General features: G+C 40.8%; 1 pseudogene; it reads left to right on the top strand.

The window, feature by feature from the left end:
* The window catches only part of LOC147035146 (uncharacterized), a 115,771-nt pseudogene extending 103,580 nt beyond the window's left edge, over window positions 1-12,191 (top strand).
* Window positions 12,192-21,197: the final 9,006 nt, after the last annotated feature.

Raw genomic sequence — 21,197 nt, 5'->3', positions numbered from 1 at the left:
CTTTCTGTGTTTTACTGTCTCCTCTCCGGTCTTGCCCACCCTGCTCTGTCTGCGATATGTCCCCCCATATTTCCTCAGGGCACTCAAGGTCCGCCAGCAACCCCCTTCTGATAAAACTACCAAAATCACGAATCACTGCTCACCTTCACTCTTTCATTCCTCTTTTTCCTGGCTTTGGAATAAACTCCCACACTCTCTTCAATCCCATTCTTCCCTCCAGGTCTTCAAAAGAGCCGTTCACCACCACCTCTTCTATCTATTATTATCACCACCACCTAACCCAAACCCCATCCAAAACCTCGATATTTTCTCCCCCCGTTAATCCACCCCAAACTCATCTCCTTCAAATTCCCTGCTTTCCTACCTGAAAGTCCCTGTAATATCCTTCTTGTATACCCCGTGTTCCCTGCCCCATCCCTCTCCCTTCCACAGATCTCCTAATGTCTCTGTTCCCCACTGTTTTGTCCTTCCTTCTTCCACCCCTCTTGTCTCATTCCCTCCCCCCTTGCTGTGCAATGTGTGTTAGCTCTCATACGAGCCTTGACATTGTATAAAAAAAAATCTTCTTCAATCCCTGAAAATATCACTGTCTCAGGCTGTCATTCTGGAAGGATCATTAAGCTGAGTCACCTATCTAATACCATGGTCAGCCACTGGAAGAGTACAGTTTCCTGAGCTTCTAGGCATCACCATCAGCCATGACTTCTCTTGTGCCAACCACATCCCAAATGTGGTCACCAAGGCTCTCCGTAGAATGGGCGTCCCTCTTTGATCCAAGTGTTTCCTTGGAAAATCAGCTACTCCCTGTCTCCAAGGCCTTTGTCTGTAGCTCAATGGAGTACTGCTCTCCCCCATGGGCTGGCACCTGAGCATCACATTTGTCTCTCCTGGATTATATGGAATATATATTGCTCTCAACTTTATTGGAATCTCCTGCAATGTGGCTCAAGCACAAGGTCTGTTGTCTTCATATTGTTGGCAAGTCAGTCACTTCTGTTTTTTTAACAGCCTCGTCTCCAATATTTCTTGCTCTCTCTATTTTTTTTCTCTCTCTCTCTCTCTCTCTCTCTCTCTCTCTCTCTCTCTCTCTCTCTCTCTCTCTCTCTCTCTCTCTCTCTCTCTCTCTCTCTCTCTCTCTCTCTCTCTCTCTCTCTCTCTCTCTCTCTCTCTCTCTCTCTCTCTCTCTCTCTCTCTCTCTATATCTCTATCTCTATCTCTATCTCTATCTCTATCTCTATCTCTATCTCTATCTCTATCTCTATCTCTATCTCTATCTCTATCTCTATCTCTCTCCTCAATAATTGTACGATACATGCATTCTTCCAGCAACCTCCTTCTGGTTAAATTTCCAAATCCAGGCTGACTGCACACCTCAGCTCTTTTGTTCCTCACTTCTCCCATCCATGGAATGGCCTTCCAGAGACTTTTCTTTCCCATTCTTCCCTGCATGGTTCAAGCAATGAATGAACCATCACCTCATGTCATCCAGCAATCTTTATTGTCACCATTAACCCTTTCTAATTCAAGCAACCCTCTTACTTGCTCGTTTCAGTGTTTCCTCACCTTCTCTGTACTACTTTCTCTTCATCATTCTCTTGCTGTTTATACCAAATTGTTGCCCTGACACCGCACTGTTAATTTAACCTTGCTCTTCCGTGATCCTCACTCTTGAAGGTACAGTATAAAAAGCATAATGAGGAGGATTGAATCTTGTTGAAAGGTCATTGACCTTTCAAGACCTTGAACAGCACTCATTTTAGGAAGGAAAAACGTCAGTAGGATGTTGGGGTTATCTCAAGTTAGAATGGAAATATCTCAGAAGAATGGCCTGAAAATGGATGTGCTTGACATTGCATATGGGGCAATGACTTTCTGAAAATCACACCATTTTTAAAATGTCGAATAACATTCCTGTGGTGTCACACTTTGAACTTATCCTGATAGTCATGGAGTCAGTTTTAGCTCTGATTCCAGAGCAGTTGGAGTAAACAGACTGTTCAACCAATTTTCAAGTGACACAGGAAAATGTTGGTTAAAGAGAACTAACTCTTTATTTACAACTTGGACACTTTACTCAAATTACCTTAAACCTATGAAATAAGCAAAGATGCAAAATTCACCGTGATGCGCCAGCTCAATCTCTTGATTCAGAAACCAGGGCAGCAGTCACGATCTGTTGGTACATTGAGACATTGTGTTTAGCACATGATGAAATTGATGGTGCAGTGAGCAGGAGAGGTAGTTGTAACTAACTTGCTTTGCAGGAAATTGTGAACAAGATGACAAAGCAGTTCTAGAAGACTTGCATTATAACATCAATGCCGCAAAGGTGCTGAAAAATGATGCTTTGTTTATCGTCTCTGCATAAAAGTGTATCAATCAGTTTAGATTGATGACAGATGCATAGGCAGAGGACTATTGATGCTATCAGCTCCTCTGCAGTCGCTCTATCTATACTAATAAATGTCAGTGTGTGGGTGTCTCCTCCATAACTCCAAAACTATGACACCTAGCTGCCCAAACCTTTGCATGCATACTCGGGGAACTCCAAGGAAGTGCAGGAGTGAAAATTGGGTGTATGGGTTAATTTAAACACCCCTTTTGAAGATGATTAACGACTTACCTCCATGAAAGCCTTATCCTTGGTCAGCCCAACTACGCCTTGTGTGGGTGTTAGCTGCCAATTTGATTTGGCCGATTCAAACATGCCTTGTCTTCGAAACACGATCTACTCTCACAGACTAATTGAAGTATATAATCGAAATATTATATCGGATTTCAGAATCGAATCTTGTGGACTAAATAAGTGTCAAAATCTGGAGTGAAATCCGAAAATTTTAACTAATTAGCAATTATTATGACTAAGTGTATTTATTTAAGCAAATCATGAAACATAACTTTTTCCAATGTTCAGACGATTATATTGATGAAAGAAAATATTGAGGAATGTGCAGAAAGTGGAACTTCATTGACCACAACAAAAATTTTTTTACCAACTGGATTGCCGCACTCAACAAGCTGCTTTTGCAAGCCACATGGCGATACTATGGGCGTCGATTGGTGGGGGACTGGGGGGACGTTTCCCCCCCACTTTTTATCAAGGGGAGGACAACATATCGATTGCCCCCCACCCCCACTTTTCCATTGAACGTAAGTTACGTAACACAAAACGAGTTGCTCCAGTACAACCAGGCCGAGATGCTCCTCAAATACAAGAATAAATTTTTTAATCTCTCTATAATTCCAGCAATCTCTGTGTGCATATTTGTCTGTGGGCATGTTTGTCTGTGACCGCTGTTTCTCGACAACAACTGGTCCGATCCACTTGAAACTTGCCAGGTATATTGCTGGGGACCCGAGGGTGTGCCTTTTCAAGATTTGAAATTAATCGGACAAGTGGTTCCCAAGTTATGGTCTCTGTACTCGCAAGCCGTTCGCGTCTGCTTTGGCTTTGTGAGTTGGACCACACCATTTCACGTAAATAGAGGGGGGGGTTGCCCAATACAGAGCCTCTCTGGATCTTTACTTTTTGCCAAAAACAACAAAAGAAAAAGAACCGTTAGTTTTATTGGTCTATTATAGTTCTATTGAAGATGATAGGTTAACAATTCAACATTGAGAATCCGTGCTTCCCAAGCCATGGTCTCCCACCGGCCAAGCGTCCATAGCGATGTCGCTTTTTGATCCTTCGACGTCGGCTCTTCCTATCATTGCGAAGCAGAATTCGCCAAGCGTTGGATTGTTCACCCACTAACAGGGAACGTGACCTGGACATTTTGAGGTATGTTGGGATGTTTTCGGACTTTGCATCGTCTTTTTCTGAGTGTTTAAAGAAATTGCGGCTTCATGGCCCGGAACGCCGCGCCTCGGCCAGTGTTAGGCCGCAACGGCTCGGGGCCCCTTTAGCGACCAAAATAGTTTATTTTACCTTTTAACTTGTATCGCCGGATGCCTGATATTATTACCTGCACGATGATGTGTGTGTTTAATTTTTGCGACTTTGCACTGTCGAGTTATAAGCCAATTAAAGATTTTGTGGCCTGGTATGCTGATTGAGATAGGCAGCTTGTGCAGGATGACGCGGTTTCACTCTACCGGCTCGCACGAACGAACGGAAAGATATTTTATAATTCTGTTTTCATATTTCGCAGTCGATAACAGTGGCCGAAATGCCAACGTTGAAAACCGGGTGAAAATCGAAGGAAAGTGGGAATTTGGCGACTAAATTAGCTTTTAATTCTTGGGAAACATAAAATAAAATGCGCTGATTCACTCGCTTTTGCGGTGGTTAATGTAAATATTTTTTTCATAGGGACTTGGACTTAGGGGAGGTATAGACCTATAAAACGAGAGGTATCATTCGGTCGTCTGACTTATGAGGGTTAAATTATAGATTTTAAAAGGTAGCTGTTGAAAAATATGCAAAATTTACCTAAGCAGTTCGGACAAACGAACGGAAAATTATTTTTGAATTCTGTTCTCGGATTATACAGTATCTATAGGGTAGTAATGAGATTACCTCGAAAATCCGATTAAAAAAGGCTTAGGCTTAGGAACTTAGCCGTGGTTTGCAATTTTTACTCGGAAAAATAACGTTTCGGAAGGAATTTCTCTTCCACCATCATCCGAATAATTTTCCGTTTGCACGAGGATAAATACGAAGGATAGACCGACAGAATAAGGTGTCTCATTAAACTGTGTGATTTAGAATGATTAAATTAGAGATTTTAAATGCAGCGTTGAAAATAAAATAGATTGTCAGCTTCTTCACAATGTCCACCCCGCAACAATTCTGGGCCCCTTTCACGACCAAAATGGTTTATTTCACCTTTCTAACTTATATCGCACTATACTTAAACAAAACGTATGGGCACGCACTTTTATTAAACAAAACCTACGGGCACGCACTATACTTAAACAAAACATACGGGCACCCACTATACTTAAACAAAACGTACGGGCACGCACTATACTTAAACAAAACGTACGGGCACGCATGATACTTAAACAAAGGCACACGGTTTCAAAGTTGTGGCTTTTTTTTTTGCATGTACGGCCACGCACGTACTGGCACGCACGTACGGGCACGCACTATACGTAAACAAAACATACGGGCATGCACTATACTTAAACAAAGGCACGCGGTTTCAAAGTTGTGGGGTTTTTTTTTTTTTGCATGTACGGCCACGCATGTACGGCCACGCACGTACGGCCACGCACTAGTGGAAATGATGAACATATTTACAAATGAACAAACTATGCACAATAATTGGAAAGAAGAGAGTGCACGTCCGGACGGCAACAGATCTTAATCCCTCGTCTCCTGGTCTCGTGGTTTGTGAGAGGTAAAGAATTACATAAATGTTCACATTACAACTGATTTTAGCTCATTCCTTTGGTGAACCCTTTTGATGGCATGCAAATCAAGAACACAATCGTTAACGACGAGGCTAACTATGAACCAATAATATCATAATCATCTCACTCAACTTTAGCTCATTGGTTAATTAAATGCAGATTAAATAAAATGATGAATATTAATAATCCCAGGTAATAAAATACCAGGGTATCTAACCCTAACCAAAAGTAATAAAAGTAATAAGCGCGTAGCCGGGAACTAAGCGAGTAATGGCATGCTAAATTGGGAGCTCAGATGCTAAATTAAGAACTGAACTCGTATCGGCGCTCTTTTAGTAATACATGTGCGACGCAAAGCTTATCACATGTCAACATTGTGCCTGGATTGACCTAGCCAAGCTAGGTCAACATTGACCTAGCCAAAAGTATGTTGACCTTAAAAATGCCCTGTTACGCAAAAATAACCCTTATAATTCACATGTCAAAATTTATTCAACTGAAATGTAATTCCCTTCTCGTTTCATCGAGGATATGGATATCAGAAAGTTTTTTGCGACAGCATCAAGTAGCACATCCCCGACCACTCTCCTGGAGCAATCAAGTTCCCAGAAAGAGGTGGACGATTCAAAGGAGAAGATAGCAGAAAAGGGTGCATGTGCGAGTACTCGGCATAATTTCCCAGATCAGCTTTTTCAACCTCATGATGTCAGTTGTACCCCAGTCCAAATACTGCCAAACCGAAAGTTGAAGTTTCAACAACAGTGGTTCAAAGATTTTCCGTGGCTTCATTTTGATCAGATCATCGGCGGTGTACTCTGTCACACCTGTACGGACGCTTCTCGTGAAAAACTTACCGAACTTGCCCGCTGTGCAGAAGACGCATTTGTCTCAAAGGGCTTTCGGAAATGGAAAAAGGCTACAGAAAAATTCAGACAACACGAACGATCAAACACACATAGGCTTGCCTCTGAAAATCTGAAATGTTGCAGAAGTCAACCTGGTATCCATGTGCAGCTGAGCAGCAAACCGCGAGAAGAGCAAAGATCTGCACGGTCAGCATTTCTGAATATTATCACCTCACTGCAATATTTAGCCCGACAAGGTTTTGCAATTCGTGGGAAGGATGCCTCTGAAGGGAATTTCAAAATGCTCTTACAGTTGTGAGCTGAGGATGATGTAAACCTCAAGACATGGCTGTCAAGGAAGACGATGTTCACAAGTGGAGAAATTCAGAATGAAATTCTACAGTTGATGAGTCATGCCATCCTCAGAAATATCTGCAGTAACGTGAATGAAATGTCCAATCAGTTCGGACTCGTAACTGATGGAACGCAAGATATTCAGGGCAATGAGCAGGAGTCGGTGTGTGTGCGCTATGTGACGGATTCCTTTGATGTTCAAGAAGATCTCATCGGCCTCTACCAAGTATCGTCAACAACAGGAGTATCACTTTGAAAGATGCTTCAGGATGTCCTAATTCGGTGTCAACTCCCTATTGAACACCTTAGAGCGCAGACTTACGATGGGGCAAGCAACATGTCCGGAAAGTACAAGGGCTGTCAAGCACAGCTAAAAAAACTCCAACCGCTGGCCAATTATGTTCACTGTGGAGCTCATGTCACCCAACTCATTATATCCAAAGCCCGACAAACTGTTCATAAGACATGCCCTTGATTATGTCCAGGTACTCAGCAACATCTACAACAACTCTGGAAAATTCAAGCATCTGTACTTAAATATCCATGCTGACGATACTGACACTCCTTGCCCTACACGGCTGAGGAAAATTTGCCTGACGCGTTGGTTAACTCGTTCTCCTGCCGTGAAATCGATATTGGATAACTATGACGTGGTACTGGATGCCCTTCAACAAGCAAGTGATGACTTTGGTATGAACACGGCATCGCGAGCCAATGGTGTTTGAAGCTGTTTTTCATCAAGAAAGTGTGTTCTCGGTCTGTTTGCATCATTGCCCGTTCTCCAATCCCTTGAATACTTCAATAAGGCACTTCAGGGTTCACAAGTTACCGTCTCTGGTATCCTTACTGCTGCAAAGGTAACTGCACAGAATCTCCAATCTCTCCATACCGACCAGACGTTTAAGGATGTTTTCGAAGCAGCACAGCAGAAGCTCCAGCAGTGCCAACTAGATCCAGTGACCCTCCCTCGTAAGCACAAGCTTCCGAAGAGACTTGATGGAGGCACGCAGGAATACACTGCCAATTCTGCAGAGGTGGTATACAGAGTTGAATTTTTCAGTCATCGACAGCACATCCAAGAACTTGAACGAGTACTTCACATCAACTGACCTCATGGCGAATAGGGACTTGGGTGAAATGTTCCTGTCTGGGTCATTCAAACCACAAATAGTCCGCAAATATCCCGAACTGTCGGATTCACAAGAGCAAGAACTTGGCTTCTTTTGTACCAGTTCAGTGGTTCATCTGTTGAGGATTACCGTAAGATATTTGAAGACATGGTGCCGGAAGTCCGTCGAATGTTCCCACAGGTAGAACGTTTGCTTAGGCTTCTATTGGTTTCCCCAGCAAGTTCATGCAAAGCTGAACCATCATTCAGTGCACTCAGATGTATGAAGACTTGGTTACGTTCCACAATGACCCAACAACGCCTCAACCATTTCATGATCTGTCATGTTCACCGAGATCGTCTGATTGCACTTGACCCCCAAGACATTGCTACAAAGTTTTTAACTGGATCGGCAGACAAGAGGGTTCATATTTTTGGCAAGTTTTAAGGTAAGTTGACCATACTCGTGTAATATCAATTTGTATGTCAGTCGAGTTTTCAGTTTATGTTTAGTGAATCAGTTCAAGGGTCATGAGAAGGAGGCTTGATAAACAATTATATATATATATATATTTTATATATATTTTATATATATATACATATATATTTTATATATATATATATATATATATATATATATATATATATGTATATGTATGTATATATATGTATATGTACACACATATATATATATATATATATATATATATACACATTGCTACATATACATATATATATATATATATATATATATATATATATATATATATATATATATATATATATATATATATATATATATATATACATATATATATATATATATATATATATATATATATATATATATATATATATATATATATATATATATATATATATATATATATATATATACACACACATATATGTATATATGTATATGTACACACACATATATGTATATATGTATATGTATACATATATATATATATATATATATATATGTATACACATATACATATATATATATATATATATGTATACATATATATATATATATATATATATATATATATATATATATATATATATATATATATATATATATATATATATATATATATATATATATATATATATATATATATATATATATATATATATATATATATATATATATATATATATATATATATATATATATATATATATATATATATATATATATATATATATATATATATATATATATATATATATATATATATATATATATATATATATATATATATATATATATATATATATATATATATATATATATATATATATATATATATATATATATATATATATATATATATATATATATATATATGTATATATATATATATATATATATATATATATATGTATATGTATATATATATATATATATATATGTATATATATATATATATATATATATGTATATATATATATGTATATATATATGTATACATATATATGTATATATATATGTATACATATATATGTATATATATATATATGTATACATATATATGTATATATATATATGTATATGTATATATGTATATGTATATGTATATATGTATATATATATGTATATATATATATGTATATATATATATATGTATATATATACATATATATATATATATATACATATACATATACATACATATATATATATATATATATATATATATATATATATATATATATATATATATATATATATATATATATATATATATATATATATCTTGTTGTGGATTTCTGCCACTCCGGCGTGCGGACAGCCGCCTTTATCCCGATTGCGGCCGCGCACCCACCGACCGTGGCAATCCAGTCGCAGCTTCCAGATCAACGCCAAAATCCAGCTACGGGTGTGTTTTTAACCATACCACAACCTTGTCAATGCTCTGCCCGCGCTACAGGGTCGATCGCAGAATTGTCGATTTACCTAATTATTCGCGTGGTCAGACTACCGAGAGGTTGTACCTCAACGGGACCTGTCCGGAAACGAGCCGCTTTAAGCAGCTCTTTCCGTCTGCAATTGCCGAGCGGTTTGTTATCGCCAAGCCCCGTTGGACCCAATTATCTTATTGGCTATTAATAACCAACTGTTTATTCCGAATGCAATTATGGCAGTTCAATGGAGGAAGGGACACAACGAGCAGGTGAATATTCAAACAATGCAGACATTTATTTTACACGCATGCAGTCAATGAAGCAATGGGGGTAAGGGACAAAACACGAGCAAAAAGACCTACAGCCAATCTATCTATGATTTACATGCACTTATAACAATTCACTACTTAACGGACAAGGCGCCACAGACTTCCATGCAAAAACCCCAGAAAAGAACAGGGAGAACTGGGCCCATAGGCCTTTAATATTCCTCGGAGGCGGGATGATCGCAAGGCTCTGAGAGGCCGAGTTGGTTACCTGCCACCTTCGTGGTGACTCGCTGGGCCCTGGTTCGTCGACCCTCGGTGTCTCTGCCCACACTCTGCTGGACTCACCTGTCCCTTCAACAGCGCCTCCAACGGCGATCCGGCTGGCGACTCCTCTCCGGCTTCTACTCGACCGGACTACACCAGCTCCCAACTCCACTCTCGTTTCCAACGGCGCCTCTAACGGACCCTCCAACGACCAAGGAGAGGGACTCTCCACCCACTCGCCAACCACCAGCTGCCAACTCCCTCCTCAACTCTCCCTCGGCGCTCCAACGCGGCCCTTTTATCACCCCGGAGTGTTTGCCCCTCCATTCTCGGCACGCGGGGGGACATTCCAGGGGGGTTCGGCTTGGCCCTTTTGGTCCGATCACCGACATTCTTTCTTTTCGTCGTTCTGAGGGAAAATTCCAACAGAGCTCGGCTTGGTTCTTTTGGTCCGATCACCGACATTCTTTTCTTTCGTCATTCTGAGGGATATCAGGGCGGGAGTTGTTGAGACGCTGTTGTGGTGGTGGCGGCGTGGTTGTAGTGTGGTTGGCGCTGTGGTGGGGATGGCGTGGTTGTTGAGATGCTGTTTTGGTTGAAATAAAAGACAGAACAGAATAACGGCTAACTCAAAGATGCACAGCCCGGGACATGAATAACGCCCTTTAGACATTGGTGGGGAAATCTAATCTGGGCACACACTTATCGACATAACTGATCTTCGGGGAACCTGAATGGTGTTCTGTGAATTTCCACAACTGTAACTATATATATATATATATATATATATATATATATATATATATATATATATATATATATATATATATATGTATATATATATGTATATATATATGTATATATATATGTATATATATATATATATGTATATATGTATATATATATGTATATATATATATGTATATATATATATATATATATATATATATATATATATATATATATATATGTATATATATATATATATATATATATATATATATATATATATATATATGTATATATATATATATATATATATATATATATATATATATATATATATATATATATATATATATATATATATATATATATATATATATATATATATGTATATATATATATATATATGTATATATATATATGTATATATGTATATATATATATATGTATATATATATATGTATATATATATATATATATATATATATGTATGTATATATATGTATGTATATATATGTATATATGTATGTATATATATGTATATATATGTGTATATATATATATATATATATATATATATATATATATGTATATATATATATATTGTATTTCTTTGATGACACTTGAAACTTTGAAATGTGTATGATTAATGTTTAATTAATTTCGCTCCATCTGCTTACATTTGATAAAAAGATGGTCGATAGATGGTCAGATCAATTTAAGGGATTTGTGTGATCAGAAGGCAGCATGTCAACGAGCGTATAAAATCAAGAATTTGCATGGGTAGACTTGCTGTGTCTATGCCAGCACGAAGTGGGCTTCGTGGTCTGGACATGCAATGTCCCCCCCACTTTTCAAAAGCAATCGACGCCCATGGGCGGTACTGTCCACGGAGGTCCATTTTTTTTTAGCAATTACGTTCACAGTTTACTTTTTCACCATTTTGTGTGATCTGCTTTCATTATAAAATATTAATACAAATAAATTAATAGTTGCTGCAATATATTCATAGCCGGCAGTTGCTGCAAGCATGAAGAGGTACATAGACAGCACATACGGACGTGGTACAAATGGGTACGGATGACTTTTTGTGGGGGTGTGTGTGAGCCTGCATGCCTGATTACATGTGTGCGGTGCATAGGTTTTGAGGACATGCGGAACGAACTCGCACATGGGCCCCTGGTGCATGGCGCCATGGTGGAGGTTACCTGGCCATCTCGCGAACCATTTGCTTTAGCATGTGGGGAGCAGATCTACTGTGGAACTGAAGCCATGCGGGGAGCGTACATGCTGTGGCACCAAAGCCACGTGGGACATGCATTGTGGATGTGTGGAAATCCATACCAGTGAAAGCTTGAGTATATTGCCTGTGTATGTGCATGGTTAGCATGGACTATGAGGAAGTTGGAGGAATGTGTATGTGGGCTGTTAAGAACTGACTGCTTCCAGTGCAGTGCAGCATGTATGAATCTGATTCCGAGTGGGCTGACCGGAGGGTGTTAAGATCGCTGCATCTGTGAGCATGCATGCATACAGGCAGGTATGCTAACCTCCTCACAAACCCTCTTCACCACCATACAACCCTCTGAAGGTCGAGGAGAGGAAGGAGTGTTAAAGAATGTACAAATTGGACAAATGAACACTGTAACAGTCAGAACTGCTGCTCGGATCAAATCTGCAATTTAAATTTTAAAATTCTGCTCAGTTTAAGAGATTCTAGAGCTTATTCCATGTGTAGAAAGCAAATAAATGCACAAACACTGGTGTAGTTTTTTTGATGATTGAAGGAAAACACCCTTCTTTCCCTTCCCTTCTCTTCCTTTCACGCTCACCTACTCCGAAAGCCCCTCTCACATCTACCCCCCCCCCCCATGGACATGTCAGGGCAGTGTCTAGTATGACCTGTTTGACCATGCTGTTTTCATCTACCGAATTTAGTAATAATGCCAGCAGAAGGCTTTTCTTCAAGTGCCCCTCTCAAATGCAAGTTGTTGAGATCCCCTTCCCCCTTTCCCTCTGAAATCCTCCTACCAAACGCAAGTCCAGAACACCCCCTTCTGCTCCCCACTTCCCAACTCTCTCCCCAATTCTCCTCACTCCCACCCTCCATCCAATGTCTGGTGAGGCATCGCTTCTCCCCCTTCTTCACTCTCCCTCCTTCCTCACCTCTCTTTGCTCCCCCCCTTCCTCCTCCCCCCCAATCCCCCATCATCTTCCCATCAGTGAAGTGGTGGTTTGTATTTGCTTGTCAGTAATAAATGGGCCCACCAGTAGCACACAAGTCTTGACAGAAGGATCTTGTAGCATGGCAGATTCAGTCGAGCTGAGGCTCTGCTTCAACAAATGCTGGAGCACCCTTGTTTCAAAGGGAGAATCCCCCTGAGCACGATGTGATATAATCCAAGCCAAAAGGACTTCACTTGCATCTCCTCCCCTTGATTTCCTTCCCTTTTCTCTCAACACCATCTCTCTCTGTGGTGTCATCGTCCTTTATGCTTATCATTCCAAGCATGTCCCTCAATGGGACAATCACATGGATAACAATGGCTTCAAGGTCATAACTTGTTCGGGCACGGTTCCACCTTATTTTTTTATTTTTTACAAAGTCAAGGCTTGTGGAAGAGCTACAACACAGAACCAACCAGAACATAACAGAACAAAAGACACTAGAAAGAGAGGAAGAAACACGAACAACAGGGCCGAGGGACAAACAAGCGATGCAGGTGAGAATGAGGGGAAGACAAGGATGCAGGGGGGTGGACAAAATGGAAACAAACCTGGGCAAATCCCTGCACTGCCTCCTAGCTGTGTCATTGTCCAACTTTCACAACTGATTCTGATCCATGGTGAGTTGCTAGTTATGTGCCATATTCCTACGATTATTATCAACCTCGTTCCCATTTCTCTGCATTTCAGCTAAGTATTAAACGATTCTGTGATAAAACAATGTTAATTGTGCATGTTTGAAATTCTAAGTCCCATAATGACAAAAATCACATCGGCAACCATTCCACTCATTCGAAAGAAAAGATCATAGCAAAATATAAGAATTCAAATTTTCGTAGCAATATGATGTGCTCCTTGTTTGGATATTTCTGTAATGTACCATCATGCTGCAATGACTCATGGTTGGCCCTGATGGGGGAATATGACTAATTAGAAGTTTCTTTCTAATTGCTATCTGATTCATTAAAAAAGTTTTTTTTTACATTATAAAAAAGGCCAAAGCAAAGCAGATCGGTCGGAATGTAGCACGGCCTTCAGGAATCGCCGAGCAAATGATGACATCGAACTCAAACTTAACTGGTGTTCAGTTTTCCCTCGTTTTCACACCTTTCCTACATTTTTTTAAATTCAACTGATGCTATTGTTTTTGTGTTTCCCAACTTGTACCGGTGTGAAGTCTAAATTGGGCTCATCAGCCTCGGAGACTTTTCAACTGTGGCTAACATTGCGCTTCCTATTCGAAGCACCATTCACTTTTCAGTTTCTGTGGCTCCCGCTGTTAAAGAATGGCAAGAAAACCTGCTTTGGCTTTTTTGTTTGGCTCTCAGACATGTACGCCAGTGAATGATGCATTTAGTTGTCGCACAATTAAAGTTGGTCTAATGTTTGCATTGTGAGCACATAATGTATATTTATGCCTGGTGTTAGCTTAATGCTTGGGATGGTGGGCTTGGGATCCTTGGGTCCTGAGTTCAAATCCTGCTTTGTGTTCAATTAATACCAGTTGGGGATGACAGCCTGTCATCCTTCTGAGGTTGGCAAAATGAGTACCAGCTTGCTGGGATGATTGAGCCATTCGAGTGTCCTGTGTTGGAGTGGCGACCTATCCAGGATTGTGCCCAATAGCCCAGGAGACTGCTTTGGCAGCCCTGATGCTCTTCACAGAGTATGGTCGCAATGGATCAGATTGATTTTGCAAAAGTAATGCAATGCAATGTTATCAGTGTTTTATTGAGCCTTTCTGTTAAGCAAGGTCAAGCAAAAAAATTTGATAGTTGTAAATGTAAAGTCATAAAGTTTAGTATTCAACAGTAAAGAAAGTCAACTATTTACGTCTGGTTAAAAAAAAAATCCCAGATTAAAACATCTTACCTTGAATGATAGAGTACTCAGTGAAAATGTTCAATATAATGCAGAGTCTGATGTAGTTGCTATTCCTAGCTGTTATTGTTGTCGTTTAAAAAAAAAAAAGCCAGTATTCTTTTTCAGTATCTTGTTTTTTTATTTATTTACTTTTTTATAAGATACTGCAAAATATGGAAAAAAATATCTTGCCAAACAAAGGAAACAGAAGCTGCCTATTTCATTCCAAAATGCTATTGTTAAAATACTATTGTTATCTATGCACATTATTATAATACAAAGATAATCATCTTGTAAGTTTTAGCAATAACAAATTTTATTTTTTGTGAAGGTACTATTCGATAAATCAAGAGCACCACTTAATGCAAGCATTTGATTTCCCAGATGCAACTATTGCTTGTCAGGCTGTTGTTAAAGCCACCCCGACGCTGCCTCGTTTCTGCTTGCACCTGGGTGCTTGTTGCAGAAGAATAAAAAGCCGGAAAACACGGAATAATACAAATGTAAACATCATTGTGATGTTGCATTTTTATGATGCAATAATTAAAGCAATTTTTTAAATGAGATATTGTCATTGTTTGTTCTAGTGAAAAGAACACGATGGTACATTTAATTATGAGTACATCAATGTGCCAATACCCTCGACAAATCTTATTGTGGTTAAGAAGTCAAAGAAAATTCACCCACCGTATTTTTATGACAATAATGCTCTCAGAGCACCCAATCTCGTCGTACGAGTGTCTTTAATGATGGCTATAGAACTTGCTCTTCTCATCCTCACTGAATACAGATGAGAGTTTTGGCAGGGGCTGCTTGCAGCCGATGTTGATCTCTGCAAAGCATTTGATTCAGTGAATCTGGATGCCATTTGGAGTATTCTCAGTCTTCGTGTGGTGCCACTAAAACTTATTGATCTGATTTCTGAACGATATCCTGGTACTGAGAGTGCTGTGAGGTGTGGTGGTTCCATCTCCAACTTATTTCCAGTTGTTACTGGAGTTTGTACTGGCTGGCCTCCATACTTTTCAGCACTTGTATGGACTGGATTCTGGGGAGGATGTTGGAGAGATGAAGCTGCGGTGCATCATTTGGGAATATCAAGATCTCTGACCTTTATTTCGCAAATGATGCAGTCATCGTTGTGGAGATGCTGGATATCCTTACGGGGTCCCTCAAAGTGCTGAATGAGGAGTCAGAGCCACTGTGATTATGGGTTTCCTCAGTCAAAAATAAGATCCAGGCTTTCAATGATGTCTTGGATGCTGTTATCTTGTCTGTACTTGTTGTTATCTTGTTGGGCCTGGGAGTCATGGATTCAATGGATCATGGGCTGTCCTAGACAGGAGGATAAAAGTCTAAGTCTTTAAGTCCTTGGTCCTTACAGTCTTACTCTACAGATGTGGAACTTGGACTCTGACCAAGGATCTGAGATGGAGACTTAACTCCTTCGGTACCAGGTCTCTTTGGAGAATCATTGGGTATTGTTGGTCAGACTTTGTGTCCAATGAGCGTTGCTGAGAGTGACTCAGATGATATTTGTTATCTTTACAGTCGGTGAGCGTCAGCTGCGGCTATATGGACATGTGGTTCTTTTTCCTGACACGGATCATACTCACCATATTCTCTCAGCGATGGAGCCTCATGAGTGGGGGAGGCTATCAGACTGACAATATGCCTCATGCATGGTTGCAGCAGATTGATCGGCATTTCAAGGAGATGGGGATGAGCCAGGCATCTGCATGGGGGATGTCCAGATGGAGGTCTCTTGAAAGTGGTCTACCAGTGGAAAGTGGATGGAGCGACGCGCTTCTCCAGCACATGTTCCCATACCTGACCTGAAGCACACTTCCTAGCTGGGGCTCTGCGAGTTCAGGCAGACACCTGAAGTTGGATTTGCCATTACACATAAAATGGTTTGTATAAGACTTGAGAATGGTTCTTAAACACTATTATCAACCCAAAGATCAATCGATAATGGAAATAAATAACAGATTTGGTGTGGAATTCTTAGTTTTGATGAGTGACAACGAAGGAGGTAAAACTTTTCAGCAAGGTCATACCCAGAACCAGAAGTGCATTGGTTCTTATTTTTCTTTCACTTAGCATCAGTAGTCACTCCTAACACCCTTAATGATACTCAACAGCTCCATGCTTCATGTGTCTCCAGCAAGTAAGTTGAAAAAATGCACTCAAAAGTCTCATCTTAATAATAACGTGAGTTCCCATACAAGGCACTTAAATGCAGGTGGAGACCATCAGGATAATGTAATCTGCACTATGATTGTTTGCCGATGCTCAATCTTTTTTAAATGCTGAGTGTCAATCAAGGAAGAAGCATGTACCATTTTTAAGGTCTTTGATATGACTTTGGTATGGTTCGAACAGCCAACTTCCCAGACACAAAATGGACCTTCTAACATTTACACCACCAAATCTGGTGGTCTTCATTTCTTCTTCTTACTCTTTTTTTCCTCTTCTTTCTCTACCTTTACTGATACTTTCCATAATCCATCCATCTATTAGGGCTATACTCTGTGCAGAGCGTTGGTGTTACCTAAGCAGTCTGCTTCGCTATTAGGCACAATCCTGGACAGGTCGCCAGTCTGACACAGGATACATGCTGGTACTCATTTTGCCGACTTCAGAAGGATGACAGGCAGAGTCAACCCCACCTGGTATTAATTCAACAGAAAAGTGGGATTTGAACTCAGGATCCTGGGATCCCAAGCCCACCACCCTTACCATTAAGCTAACACCAGGCATATACATTCCATAATTCCTCTTCTATTCTCCAATCTCTGCACCTCCACTATCACATGATTCGTCTTGTCCCCTTTTAGCTTGCACCACCTGCAACACTTCTTACACTATGCTCATGACTCATAGCAGAGCTGCATCACACCTCCTAACTCAATGCACATGGAGTCCTCACTCACTCCATGCACTCAAACAAACCTCACTCAAATTTGGTCAATGCTCGACTGTGCATTGCTAAACTAGGTTTACAGAAATGTGATAAGATTTGAGGGCCAGCTGATGTCCAAAAATACCTGATCCTATACCTCAGTTGTTGATGAAGTCTGGTTCAGTGGTTGTGGACCAAGATATTTGAAATGTATCACTTTTTTGTATTTAATGTGTAACAGCCAGTTTTCCTTGCAACACCTTGAATTTATATTCAAACCCTCAATTCCTCAAAGGCACAATGTGATATTTACCCTTTGAGCTCATCCTGCACCCTATTCTTGGTGTGAACGAGTAATTAATAGTAAAACATAAATTTTAATTAATGTTGGTCCTACAGAGAGATCACAAATCTTCGTATTAAATAGTATGTCCTGAAATGATGTTCAAATATAATGATGAAATGATGGGAGTTCAAAGTGTTCTCAGAACGAAATACAAACATCCAAGAAGACAAAGGTTTTAAAAAAAATTTTCGACAAGCAAATGCAACCTGTCGCTTTGCTAATGGAAATATTAAAGGGGTGGGGAGAGGAAAGGAGGGAGGGAATGGATTGGGAGGGGAAGGAGAAAGAAGAGGGGGTGAAGGGGAGGGAGGGGGAAGGGAGTGGGAGGGGAGGGAGAGCGAGGAAGGGAGAGAGAGAGAAAGAGAGGAGAGAGAGAGAGAGGACGGAGGGAGGGAGAGAGGAGTAGGTAAGGAGAAGTGTGGGAGGGAGGGGAGTGAGGACAGAGGGAGGGAGAGAGGAGGGGTGTGGGAGTGAGGGGGGAGCTAATAAGGGGGAAGATCGAGGAAGGGGGAGTAGGGAGATTAACACCTCACAAAACATCACTATTCACTCTGGGAGGTGGAGGGTGGGGTGAGGAGGATGGGGGAGAGAGGAGGGGGGACATGGGGATGAGGTTTGGGAGGAGGTGAATATGAGGGGATGGGGTTCTGTACTTGCGTGTGGTTGGGGGACTTGTTGATAAGGTGGTAATATAGGATTGAACAAAATGGGGTACATTAAAACTATGTTAATACAGCACATGGAGACTACCTGGAGATTTCCAAGTGAGGGGAGGGGGGTTGTAGAGGGGAGGGGATTTGTGAGGAGGGAAGGCAGCAAGAGAGGAAGGGAAGGCAGTGTGATGGGAAGGAGGATGCAGTGTGAGGGGATAGAAATGCAGTGTGAGGGGAAAGGAAGGGGAGGCAGTGCAAGGGTTGGGGAGGGGAAGGCAGCATGAGGGAAGGGGAAGGGAAGGGCAATAAAACACTCCAGAACAGCGACATTTTCTTTTTAACCACTGTGTTCTATTTAAAACCAGGGAGGAACATTTAAAACCCATGCTATCTGCCTGGAAAAGCCCTGCATGTATGCACGCTTGCACATGCAGCTAATCTGCCCCCTCCAGTCGGCTCACTCCGAAACTGATTCTTTGCACACTTCCAGTCGGCTCACTCTGAAACTGATTCATAAATGCTGCATGCTTGGGAAGCTGTTTTAAATTCAAAACTAAACCGTAAGTCTTACACAGTCCCCTTATCAGAGGAGGAGGGGTAGGGGAAGGAGTGAGAGAGGGAGAGCAAGAGAGGTGAGAGGGGGAGCAAGAAGGGAGGTGGGGCGGAGGATCTAGGAGGGGTGAGGAAGGGGGGAAGAGCGAGGAAGGGGGAGGTGGGGAGAGCGACGCCTCACCAAACATCGCCATACACTCTGGGAGGTGGGTGGGAGCTGGTAGGCGAGGGGGAAGTGGGGAGGTGGAAGGGGTTTGGGAAGATATAAGCATGAGGAGAGGGGTTTTGAACTTGTGTTTGGAAGTGGGACTTGTGGAGAAAGGGGGGATGAGGTCGTGCAGGATTTAACGAAATGGGATACGTCAAAACAGCACGTTAATACAGCATGCGGAGACCGCCAGGAGATGTCCATGGGGGTGGAGAGGGGAGGGGGTTTCAGAGGTAAGAGTGAGGGGAGGTGAAGAGAAGGTAGAGTGAGGGTAAGGGAAGGTGAGGCAGTGTGAAGGGAATGCAAGGCAGCATGAAGGAAAGTGCATGCATGCTCACACATGCAGTGACAGCGACTTTTGCACCCCTCCGGTTGGCTCACTCCGAATCTGATTCATACATACTACAGTCCCCTCAGCAGAGGGGGAGGGGTGGGAGAGTAGGAGGAAGGGGTATGGGTGGAAGAGAGAGGGGGAGGGGAGAGGAAAGGGGGGGGAGAGAGGGGTGGGTGAGGGAAAGAGGCAAGAGGGGAGGGGGGAGGAATTCCAGCAGCACACACATTGATGAAGAACCTTGCCTGTAAAACACCAGGATGACAGTTTAAAACTGGACCAGGATTCAAACCCAGGCGAGACAGCTTAGAGCAAGCATGCGTACCTTTCGGATATCCTGCGGTGATGTAGTGATTCGTTGCTTTGTCACAACTGAAAACATCTTTTACTCAATGTAATCATCTAATTTATTTTGCCTTCTCAAAGCAGATGTCAACACGGACAACAGCGCTGCGGTATCGCCATGGAAGCTTGTGGAGATTGAAACTTGAAGAGTGCTCCAAGCAAGCACTCCATAAACAGGTGGAGCAACTTTTAAGAATGAAATGTTAAATTTTTTATAAGTATTTATCTATGCCGAAGTGATGGGTCGTGTAATGAAAGGAGATCGTACAAAAAGGGAAAATGTGTAAAATAAAATTGCACATTTTCATCAAGCCATCTATGGGTTGAGGCTTCTGAACTTTGTTTAAATCAAACAATATACAGTATTCTGTGACGGTGCAAATATTGTTGAGTGCTCAGTGCTCACCAAGTGCCAAAAACACCATGCACCCGAAGACGCCCAAGCGATGTCCACATTGGACAAATAAATACTACTTTAGCAGTCAGAACTACTGCTGACATCAATATAGAGTTTAAATTTTGAAAATCTTCTGAGATGAAGAGATTCGAGAGGTTATGGCATGTGGGGAAATGAAATAAAGCCATGAACGTTGGCATCTCCAGGCGTTTATAAGCATGGCAATGTTTCCAGCGATTCAGAGGTATGATGATCAGGCATTTGGATGACATGAATGAGGAAAGTGAAAAAAAAACTTTATCGTTAAGAAATCGTTGCGGCCTCTTCCAAGTCAAGGTATTGTTGAGCAGGCCAAAAAAAATGGTGGCTTAAGACTCTTGTGATTTGACAGAGGGCCAAGCAAGATGGCATGCTGCCTTCTTGGTAAGGCTTATGAATTTTTTTTTTTTTTTTTTAGTGATGAACACCCCCTAAATTATCCTCTAAATAAGTGTTTAAATTTACTCAACCACCCAGTTTCCATTCATGTA

This window comes from Eptatretus burgeri, chromosome 1, assembly GCF_056783735.1.
Source record: "Eptatretus burgeri isolate ZD-2024b chromosome 1, Ebu_testis_v1, whole genome shotgun sequence".
In the NCBI taxonomy this organism is placed as follows: domain Eukaryota; kingdom Metazoa; phylum Chordata; class Myxini; order Myxiniformes; family Myxinidae; genus Eptatretus; species Eptatretus burgeri.
Note: the sequence above shows the minus strand (reverse complement) of the source record. Positions and strands in the feature narration are given on the sequence as shown.